This window comes from Pyrus communis, chromosome 13 (genome assembly GCF_041283825.1).
Source record: "Pyrus communis isolate YQ-2024b chromosome 13, ASM4128382v1, whole genome shotgun sequence".
Classification (NCBI taxonomy): domain Eukaryota; kingdom Viridiplantae; phylum Streptophyta; class Magnoliopsida; order Rosales; family Rosaceae; genus Pyrus; species Pyrus communis.
The window spans coordinates 6,121,436-6,133,087 of NC_142577.1; the positions used below are offsets into that span (position 1 = coordinate 6,121,436).

Genomic DNA, 11,652 nt, shown 5'->3' on the forward strand with positions numbered 1-11,652 from the left:
ACCCCCCTTAGGAGCCCGACGTCCTTGTTGGCATACCACGGCCAAGGTTAGGCTCTGATACCAAACTGACATACCCCGATCAAAATTTGGAGCGTGCTGGCCGTCACGTGACGGTGATGTAGCCAAGTGTGCAATGCGGAAGTAAAAGAGTGAAAATACGAGGAAATAAAGTCAACAGGATAATTTACAATAAAAAGATCAGTGAGTACTAGTGACAAGCATAGAAGGAAAAATGCAAAGTAGAAGTTCAAGTATCCTAGGTGCAGTCCAGAATAAACAAACACTACACAAGTGATAACTAGAAAATCCTACACGGAGGGCGCTCTGTCAGAACTGCCTTGATGCCTCGTTCGTCACCCACGTCCTCGCTACCTAAAACCTGAAGGGGCGCAAAACAGAAAACGTGAGTGGGCTTTTGTTTTCAGTATATATATATATATATTATGAATGGTATCTTTCCAGAAATTACGTTTTAATGGTTTTATAATTGAAATGCCATGTCGAATATCGTCGATATTATTATTGTGATTGTGTTGGTTATGCTTTGGTGCCGCAGACGCTCTGGTAAGTCAGGTGAGTTTGTTGTTAGTGATAGATGTGGTGATGTTGAGATTGAGTTATAGCTTATATTCCTGCACCTCGGTGTTTGTGCTCCGCCAGAGTAGGGCCTAGCCTTCACGTGATCGTTTACCTCCTGCACCGTACGCTCACCTTGGATCCAAGGCAGGTGTCAGCCTGTCGTACAAACCATTATAGGTGGTTCCGACTCGTAGGTGACTTGCGATACATCGCACAGCCTTCACGTGATCGTAGTATTGAGCGTATTTATATACACCAGCCTATCGTACAGACCACTATAGGTGGTTCCGACTCGTGTGCAGGATAGTGGTTGAGGAGCTATAGATTCAGCCATACAGGTTACTTTAGGTGACTCCGGCTGACGTACTGATATTACCGGCATATTGTGATTTGTTTTATCTCACCTGCTTGATGCTTATACTGTTTGATCGGATATTCTGACACGGCATATTCTGGCATGGCATATTTGAGTTTTATCGTTTTTAGCATGATTTGATATACGAGTACGTATAATATTTTTTGGAAAGTATACAGGTTTTACAGAGAGGGGTTATTACTTGGTATTGAAATGGTTTGGAAAACTTCGTTTTTGCCCACTCACGTTTTCTGTTTTGCGCCCCTCCAGGTTTTAGGTAGCGAGGACATGGGTGACAAACGAGGCATTAAGGCAGTTTTGACAGAGCACCCTCCATGTAGGATTTTCTAGTTATCACTTGTGTAGTGTTTGTTTATTCTGGACTGCATCTAGGATACTTGAACTTCTACTTTGCATTTTTCCTTCTATGTTTGTCACTAGTACTCACTGATCTTTTTATTGTAAATTATCTTGTTGACTTTATTTCCTCGTGTTTTCACTCTTTTACTTCCGCATTACGCACTTGGCTACGTCACCCTCACGTGACGGCCAGCACGCTCCAAATTTTGATCGGGGTGTGTCATGCACAATTTTTAAAATACTCACACAACTGATCATTCAAAAACTTATTACCCGTACATCGCCTCTCTAAATTTTTCCTCAAATGTATAATGCAGAAACCATGAGAATCAGTAGGGAAGTACTTCCGAATAGCATAACAAACCACATCCAATTGTCTTCATTTTCTATGTCGACAATACCATAACACACAGGAAAAATCTCTATATAAAAAGAATTAATAATTATATCATAAAACAGGTTTTGCATGTAAACATAACTGGTGCTGCACTTTAATAACAAAATATACAGATAAAGAATAAACTGAGTCATTAATTGTTTTTCTAAAATTGATGCTGCACAAATGCTAATCAAAAAGTTGAAATTCTTAAACATATATGGCCCCCTACCCATAAATTGATTCATAATCCATTAATTGTTTCCTAATTCATTGCACATTAATAAACTGCTGCTGCACATTAATAAACTAATACTGCAATTTAATAAACAAAATCTACACAAAAAAAATAACCTGATTCTCTAAAATAAATAAATATTGAAATTCAAAGCAATATCACAAATCTGTAATTTATAATAATTAAAAAAACTTAGCATTATTTGCATTTTTAGCACAACAACCAAGAAGAGTACCGGTATATATTCGCTTAAAAAACATACCATTAAGGAACAACATTGGTCTACATCATCGAAATCCTTTAACACAAGGTTCAAAAGAAATGAATAACCTTTCAAACTGATTACTATCATTATCAAGTTCTAATGCATAAAAGGATCCATCACTGGCATGCACAAACTCATCAAGATACCCAAGCAAATATCCAAAAGAGAGAGCTTCATCACCATTAACCTCGTTATACGCAATTTCTTTACCACACAAAGCTGCATGATATTTACATCAAAACTGTAACTCTCCTTCATTTCTCTCACAACATCCTTCACCTTGATAGATGGATTCAAACGAACCATGGCAGCCAACAAAGAAGACAAAACAGAAAGACCAAACCTTTTATTCTCTTTTTGACGAATACATCCACTACAAGTGTGAATATTATTTAATTTTTTAATAATAAAACAACCACTAGGCTGTTTCACAACAGCATAAACACGTCATTGACACCCCTCTGACAATTTCTTTGAGCAAACAACAATAACACGCTTTCAATCAAACCTTGTCTACTTTAAAACAAAACCAACCTCAATAGAGTATTGTGTACATTTCTACAAAACTCAACTACACCGTCTTCATAACTTTGACCCTCATAAGAAATATAACTCTGCCACTCATTTGTTGCATAATGGTGAGGTCCATAAGAGCCATACTTACCCAAATATTGGTTCTCATATCCATTACTAGTAGTTTTACTTAGACAAGAAGACAACACACAACTAATAGCAATAATAGACATCTCATTCTTAACATGAATATAAACATCAACAATTGGATTTGAAATCAAATTATTCACCAATAGAAGTGTCTGAATATCTTCATTGCACTCTAATAAACAATTTGGTTTGCCTCCGTATAATGAGTATTTCAATAGAAAACCTCCTGATGATAAACTTGAAAACCTAGAAGTTAATTGCCCACACAAATCCTCATAACTAGAGTGTGGTTAAAGAGGCACAACTACTGCACAATTTTTCTATACACACTTCAACACCTTCACAACGGACATGATCTACACAAAATAATAATAATAATAATAATAATAATAATAATAATAATAATAATAATAATAAACATAAAATTAAATTGATGCTACACATAAATAATTAGATATATACATGCATTCTAAAATGTAAATCTAATAATCAATAAAAACTAATGCTACACAAAGGTTTCAAAATGATAAACTTAAGAAGATTCTGTAAAACTGATGCTGCACAAATATTTTGTAACACTAATGCTGCACAAAATGCGAAATGATTAATAATCCATTGTCCTTCTAATAACTAATGTAAAATGATTTTGTAAATGACACGCCCCGACCCCGAGGTCCTAGAGACATCGAGATGGTCACGTGCTGGCCGACACCCGAAGGGTGACGAAACCATTTAATTAAAACAAAAACTGAGAAAAAGTAAACTAAAGTACGCAATAAAGGCTAAAAACCCCAAATAAAAGTTCAACTTCTAAAAATTGAAATTAGGTAAACACACAGCACGTCCAGAGCATAATTCTAATACAGAGTACAAACAGAACTAAGAATAAAGAAGTGCTATTACAATAAGTGGCGAAGCGGAGCGAATATGACACAAATCACTGGTAGGGGAACGCCTCGTAGCTTAGGTCGTACTCCTCGTTCCAAGGTCCTGAAGGGGGCGCAAAACAAAGGTGAATGGACCAAGTTTATATATACAGTACTAGTAAAACAGTTATCAACATACTAACCCCCAGGTTTATGAAAACACAAGTATAATGGTAAAAATAGGTTTTCCGAAATCTAGCATGTCGTGCAATGTCTCAAATCATAAATCGCATAAATAATAAACACTAGTGAATGTCCGATATAACACTTCAGGCCCCATGCCGGCTCCCCGTCTCTGAGCAGACAGTCAGAGGAAAATACACTTCAGGCCCCTTGACGGCTCCCCGTCTCTGAGCAGACAGTCAGAGGAAAATACACTCCAGGCCCTATGCCAACACCAAACCGTCGCCCGGGACGGACCGGATCTATCCCTTCGTCCCGTAGCGGAAAGGACCACTAGGTAAGTACAAAACCAGTGAACATACATATATTGAAAATCAACTTCATAGTATAAAGTCATCCATCATCTATACTATAAAGAAGTGTTCTAAACATGTTCTAAATATCATATCGTCATCCATCAGATATTCTATAAGAACATGGGTTATAGGAAAAATAGTAATAATTCAAACTAGCCTTAGTAAGCATGTTATCTCGTAAAACGTTCATAAAACATAATCGTAAAGTCATGCTTTTCTGTGTATGCAATTCTACCATTAAAACATGCATTTTTAGAAGGGGTCCACTCACCGTACACCGAGGGTGCAAGCTGTACCAAATAGGAATAATGGACTCACCGCTAAGAATCGCACCTAAACACATAATTGAGTACTTTCAGTCAAACTCCACTCAAACGATTGAATTTGAGAACACGGACATCGGAAACGGGTTTAGAACGTCGAAATTAGCCTAGGAGGGTCCCCGCACGAAAACATAAAAAGTCAACGGTCAAAGTCAACGTTGACAGTTGACTAGTCAAAGTCAAAAGTCAACGTTGACCGTTGACCCGGTCAACGGTCAACGGGTCAAAGTCAACATGTCAGAGTCAACGGGTCAAACGAGTCAACGGGTCCACGGGTCCGGGTCAGGGTCATGGGTCACGGGTCATGGGTCACGGGTCACGGTCATGGGTCACGGGTCATGGGTTTTGGGTTTAGATTTTTGGGTTAGGGTTTTGGGCTAACAGGCCCTAAGGCCTCAAATATGAAAAAGGGAAATGGGTTTTGGGCCGCAACCAAGGCCCTAAGGCCTTTTGGGTTTTTAAAATGAAATAACTAAAAATAAAAACTGAAAGGGTTGGGCTTTTGGGCTAAAACCCGAAATGGCCTAAGGCCCGTGGGGAAACAGAGATGGCCCGAAGGCCTGGGTGCCCGGAGAAGACCACCGGAGCTTCCATAGCTCCGGCCGACGTCAAAACTACAACCTAGACCCCGATCTAGGTATCAAAATGAAGCACTAGAGGAGAGGAGTAAGTTTATACCTTGGGTTCGCCGTGAAACGACTTGTGGTGGCCGGAAAATCCCTCGGAAAACACATACTCGCCGGAAAATTGGGTGTACCTCCACCCTTGCCAAAAACACTCCAAAACCTTGAAAATTCATGAACCCAACTTAGTAACTACATTTAACCAACCTCTAACAAGACTAAGAAGGGAGAAACCATGCTTACCCAACCGGAAAACAAACTAAATTCGCCGGAGGTGCTCGTACCCTCTTGGCGCCGTGAGCAAGGGAGAGAGAGAGAGAGAGAGCTAAGGTTTGATGATGATGATGGTGGCTGTGTCCTCAAGCAGGTGCGATAATGGGTGTGTGTGTGTGGGTGTTGTCACGGGTAGAAGAGGAAGAAGAGGAAAGATAGAGTTTTTGAAAGAGAGAAAGAAAGATGCAGACAAACCAAAACAAAAGAAAAGAAAAGAAAAGAAAAAGAAGAAGGAGAAGAAGAAAAAGGTGTCACGGAAGGGGGGGGACAAAAGAGAAAAAGTAAGGGAGTTAGGGTGCTGCCACGTGGCAGCCTAGGGTAGAGAAATCATTTAAATTTTCAGATCTTGATTGTGTAACAAAATGAGGACCAAAGTGATAATTCTATAAATTTTTAGGGAGAATTACAGAATTATCCTTATAAGCAGGGGCGGGTGTAACAATCTACCCCCCTTATAGAAATTTCGTCCTCGAAATTTACAACCTTAAGTAAATAAAAACGGATACTGATTTCTCATCAAGTCTTCCGTTTCCCACGTCGCTTCTTCAACAGCGTGGTTCCTCCAAAGAACTTTCACCAACGGAACGACCTTGTTCCTCAACACCTTATCCTGCCGATCAAGGATAGCCACGGGTTCCTCCACGTAGCTAACGTCTTGATTTATCTCCAGTGGCTCCACTTGAATAATATGTGAGGGATCTGATACATATTTCCGAAGCATAGAAACATGGAAAACGTTGTGAATCATCGACAACTCCGGTGGTAGCTCCAAGCGGTAAGCAACTGCACCAATTCTCTCAGTAATCTCATAAGGACCGACATATCGAGGACTCAGCTTTCCTCGCTTACCAAAACGAACAACCCCTTTCCAGGGAGACAACTTCAAGAATACAAAGTCCCCGACCTTATACTCACGATCCTTGGAATGTTTGTCCGCAATGCTCTTCTGTCGATCCTGCGCTGTCTTTAGATTTCTTTTAATCAGCTGGATGTTAGCATTTGTGGTGTCCACAATCTCTGGTCCCACTAACACCCGTTCGCCGACCTCTGTCCAACATAACGGCGTCCGACACACTTTTCCATACAAAGCTTCAAAAAGTGCCATGCCGATGCTCGAATGATAGCTGTTATTGTATGCAAACTCAGCCAACGGTAGATAGCTATCCCAATTACCCTTCCACTGGAGGACAGACACTCTCAACATGTCCTCCAACGTCTGAATGGTCCGCTCAGACTGACCATCGGTCTGTGGATGATAAGCAGTGTTGAACAGCAACTGAGTACCCATGGCAGTATTAAAAGCTTTCCAAAATCTGGAAGTAAATCTGGGATCTCTGTCTGAAACAATGGATACGGGTACACCATGAAGTCTGACGATATTATCGATGAACAACTTCGATAACTTCTCCAGTGAGTAAGTCTGTCGAACCGGCAAGAAATGAGCGGTCTTAGTGAGTCGATCCACAATCACCCAAATGCCGTCCAGTCTCGCCTGTGTCCTCGGCAACCCATACACAAAATCCATGGTGATGTCTTCCCATTTCCAAGCTGGTATCGGAAGATTCTGCATTAGTCCTCCAGGCCTTTGCCTCTCGGCCTTTACCTGCTGGCAAATGATGCATCTACTCACATAATCCGCCACATCCCGCTTCATTCCAACCCAGTTATAGAACGGACGGATAGTGCGATATAATTTGGTACTTCCTGGATGCATGGCATATGCTGAAAGGTGTGCTTCATCCAGAATCTCCTTTTTCACTGCTTCGTTATCCTTAGGCACGTACAACCTGTTCTCCAACATCAAGGCTCCATCCTTCCGAATGCTAAATTCTTTCCTTTTTCCCTCTGAAATCAAACCCTTTATGACCGCACACTCCGGATCAAGTTTCTGGGCCTCTATAACCATGTCCACCAAAACAGGTCTAACTTGGAAGTGTGCCAACCAAGTTCCTTGATCACCCTCGTTCACCACAACACCCGTTTCTCGAAGAGAAAATAGTAGCGGAACATGGATAGCTCTAAGTGATGTAAGTTGTCCATGATATTTCCGACTGAGTGCATCCGCTACTACATTGGCATGTCCGGGATGATATTCGATCGTGCAGTTATAGTCACTGATGAGCTCCATCCACCTTCTCTGCCTCAAATTCAAGTCTTTCTGTGTAAAGATATACTTGAGACTCTTATGATCAGTGAAGATGCGACACTTCTCACCGTACAAATAGTGTCTCCAGATCTTCAGAGCGAACACAACTGCACCAAGTTCCAAATCATGAGTAGGGTAGTTTCTCTCGTGGGTCTTGAGCTGTCTGGAAGCATAAGCAATGACTCTTTCATGCTGCATCAGTACACAACCCAAACCTGAACTAGATGCATCCGTGTAGATTTCAAACTCGCCGCTATCGTCTGGAAGGATAAGAACGGGAGCTTGAGTGAGACGTCGTTTCAGCTCCTGAAAACTCCGCTCACAATCTTCATCCCACTTAAATTCAACCCCTTTCCGAGTCAACTTACTCAAAGGCAAGGCAATTGCTGAGAAACCCTGCACAAAACGTCGGTAATAGCCAGCCAGACCTAGAAAACTCCTCACCTCTGTAACAGTCCTCGGTTGCTCCCATGTAGTTATTGCCGACACCTTCTGAGGATCCACACTAATTCCTTCGGCAGATACCACATGTCCGAGAAAGCTGATCTGGTTAAGCCAAAACTGACATTTGGTGAACTTAGCATACAGCTGCCGACTTCTCAACCTTTCCAGCACCAACCTTAAATGTTTCCTGTGTTCGTCAACACTTTTGGAATAAATCAGAATGTCATCGATGAACACAATCACAAACCGGTCCAGATATGGTCTGAAGACTCTGTTCATCAAATCCATGAACGCTACAGGAGCATTCGTCAATCCGAAAGGCATGACACGAAATTCAAAGTGTCCATACCTAGTACGGAAGGCAGTCTTCGGTACATCTTCCTCTCGAATTAGCAGCTGATGATAACCTGAACGAAGATCAATCTTAGAAAACATCTGAGCGCCTTTTAGCTGGTTAAACAGATCATCGATCCGAGGCAGAGGATAACGATTCTTCACCGTCACCTGGTTCAGCTGCCGATAGTCGATGCAAAGTCTCATCGAACCATCCTTCTTTTTAACAAAAAGAACGGGAGCACCCCAAGGAGACATGCTGGGTTGGATATAACCTTTATCCACTAACTCCTGAAGTTGAAGCTTCAATTCCCTCAACTCTGCTGGTGCCATCCGATAAGGTGGTAACGAAATAGGGTCTGTACCTGGAAGTAAATCGATGGTGAATTCAATTTCCCTCGCAGGTGGCAACCCTGGTAGATCTTCCGGAAAAACATCGGTGAATTTCTTCACCACTGGTACATCTTTAGGACTCAACGAAGGTTTATCCCTCGTCACTACGTGGGCTAGAAACCCTACACATCCCTTAGACAACAACTTAGAAGCGCGGATAGCAGAAATAATACTATTAGGAAGGATTCGTCGCTCACCCTGAAATGTGATCGACGGTCGTCCAGGCCGATTGAACGTCACAGATTTCTCCCAACACGCGACATAAGCACGATGCCTGGAGAGCCAATCCATTCCCAAGATAACATCGAACTCCACCAAATTGAAGGGAACCAGGTTAGCTTCCAGTGTTTCCCCTTCCACCACTACCGGGCAACCTCTAAACTCCCACTGTGCACAAAACAACTCTCCATGCGGCATTTGTACAAGCATATCATACCCAAGCGGTGTAGGTTGCGAATTTAGATTCGGTGCAAATGAGGAAGACACAAATGAAAAAGTAGCACCTGGATCAATTAGGACTCTCGCCCAATTACCACAAATAAGTAACGTACCAGTAATAACTTGGGGGTCCTGATCAGCCTCCTGCTGAGTCATGGCGTTGATACGTCCATGAAACTGGGGTCCTGCACCACCGTCACGGCCACCTCGAGCCCTAAAACCTCGGTTGTTACGACCTGCTCGATTTCCTTGAGGGCGGCTACCTGATGCTGTACCAAACTGCTGTGGCTGCCTCTGAGTGGAAAATTGAGAATTTTGGCTTCCACTCCCACTGTCACTTCGAGTATAGTTACCGCCATAACTGGAGCTCGGGTTACTCCCTCCACTGTAACTCGGCGCAGAAGCATAACTCTCGGCGGGTCGCTCAGATGGGCAATATCTGGCAATATGTCCCGTGCCTCCACACCTGTGGCACGTAATGGGGGATCTGAAGTGACTGAAGGATCGTCTCCCAGATTCATTGCCTGAGCCTTCGCTAGAAGAACCTGAACCCTGGCCTTGACGTTTGAAGGAATGAGAATGTCGAGGGCCAGCATAATTAGATGGACCAGCAGCTTCTCTCATGCTCCGGGATCGAAATCCACGACCCCTCTGGTTCTGGTACCGAGGTCGGTCTTGATACCTTGGTGGTCCCTGAAACTGTAACTGCGCCTGCGCCTGTGCCTGCGCCTGATGCTGAGTCTCCCACCTAGACTGTTTAATCCTCAAGCAAGTCTTAATCATGTCCTCGTAACTCCTGTGCCTTATTGCTGCCACTGCTTCACGATAATCAGGATTCAAGCAAATCAGTAACTGGACCATCCTTTCACTTGGGTTTCCATAAGTCCCTGCATGATGTCTCGCCAGACGCCGAAAAGTACAGTCTACCTCCGTGATACTCAAATCGCCCTGGCGAAACTCCAAGAATTGTTGCCTCATCCTAAGCTGATAACTGGGACTCAAGAAATAATCGCTGAAAGCCTTCCTGAAGTCAACCCAATTCATTGGATCATTAGGTGGACGAGGCCTCACCGATTTCCACCAAAGTTTAGCGTCCCCCTTCATAAAATACGTTGCAGTGTCCACCCATTCATTTTGCGGGCATCTCATGCTCTCCAAGGTGTCCTCCACCTGTTCAAGCCACTCCTCGGCCTCCGGACAAGCCCCAACTACATTAAGATCTGGAATACCATGGCTCCGAGCAATCTCAATATACGTGCGACTCGGTCGATTAGTGAAAGCATTCCGTATAGCATTTGTTAACTGCTGAATTCCTCCCCCTAAACCAGAACGAGTACGACGAGGCACATTCCCACCAGTGGGATCCATAATTCTGAAAAGAGGCAAGAAAGATTTAGAATAACTAGAGATTAAGAATGTAATGAGGATTATGACTACCAAATGGTGGAATGAAATCCTAAATATGCTCTGAACTAACCATGCTCTGATACCAATCTGACACGCCCCGACCCCGAGGTCCTAGAGACATCGAGATGGTCACGTGCTGGCCGACACCCGAAGGGTGACGAAACCATTTAATTAAAACAAAAACTGAGAAAAAGTAAACTAAAGTACGCAATAAAGGCTAAAAACCCCAAATAAAAGTTCAACTTCTAAAAATTGAAATTAGGTAAACACACAACACGTCCAGAGCATAATTCTAATACAGAGTACAAACAGAACTAAGAATAAAGAAGTGCTATTACAATAAGTGGCGAAGCGGAGCGAATATGACACAAATCACTGGTAGGGGAACGCCTCGTAGCTTAGGTCGTACTCCTCGTTCCAAGGTCCTGAAGGGGGCGCAAAACAAAGGTGAATGGACCAAGTTTATATATACAGTACTAGTAAAACAGTTATCAACATACTAACCCCCAGGTTTATGAAAACACAAGTATAATGGTAAAAATAGGTTTTCCGAAATCTAGCATGTCGTGCAATGTCTCAAATCATAAATCGCATAAATAATAAACACTAGTGAATGTCCGATATAACACTTCAGGCCCCATGCCGGCTCCCCGTCTCTGAGCAGACAGTCAGAGGAAAATACACTTCAGGCCCCTTGACGGCTCCCCGTCTCTGAGCAGACAGTCAGAGGAAAATACACTCCAGGCCCTATGCCAACACCAAACCGTCGCCCGGGACGGACCGGATCTATCCCTTCGTCCCGTAGCGGAAAGGACCACTAGGTAAGTACAAAACCAGTGAACATACATATATTGAAAATCAACTTCATAGTATAAAGTCATCCATCATCTATACTATAAAGAAGTGTTCTAAACATGTTCTAAATATCATATCGTCATCCATCAGATATTCTATAAGAACATGGGTTATAGGAAAAATAGTAATAATTCAAACTAGCCTTAGTAAGCATGTTATCTCGTAAAACGTTCATA

The 11,652-nt window shown here is 42.5% G+C and overlaps 1 long non-coding RNA gene across 1 annotated transcript; it reads right to left on the reverse strand.

The window, feature by feature from the left end:
* Positions 1 to 3,621: 3,621 nt before the first annotated feature.
* LOC137744639 (uncharacterized) lies at positions 3,622 to 4,700 on the reverse strand. Its single transcript, XR_015955277.1, has 2 exons — positions 4,513 to 4,700; positions 3,622 to 3,826 (listed from the first exon to the last, which is right to left on the reverse strand). It is a non-coding gene; the product is annotated as an uncharacterized LOC137744639 (long non-coding RNA).
* Between the last annotated feature and the right edge of the window lie 6,952 nt (positions 4,701 to 11,652).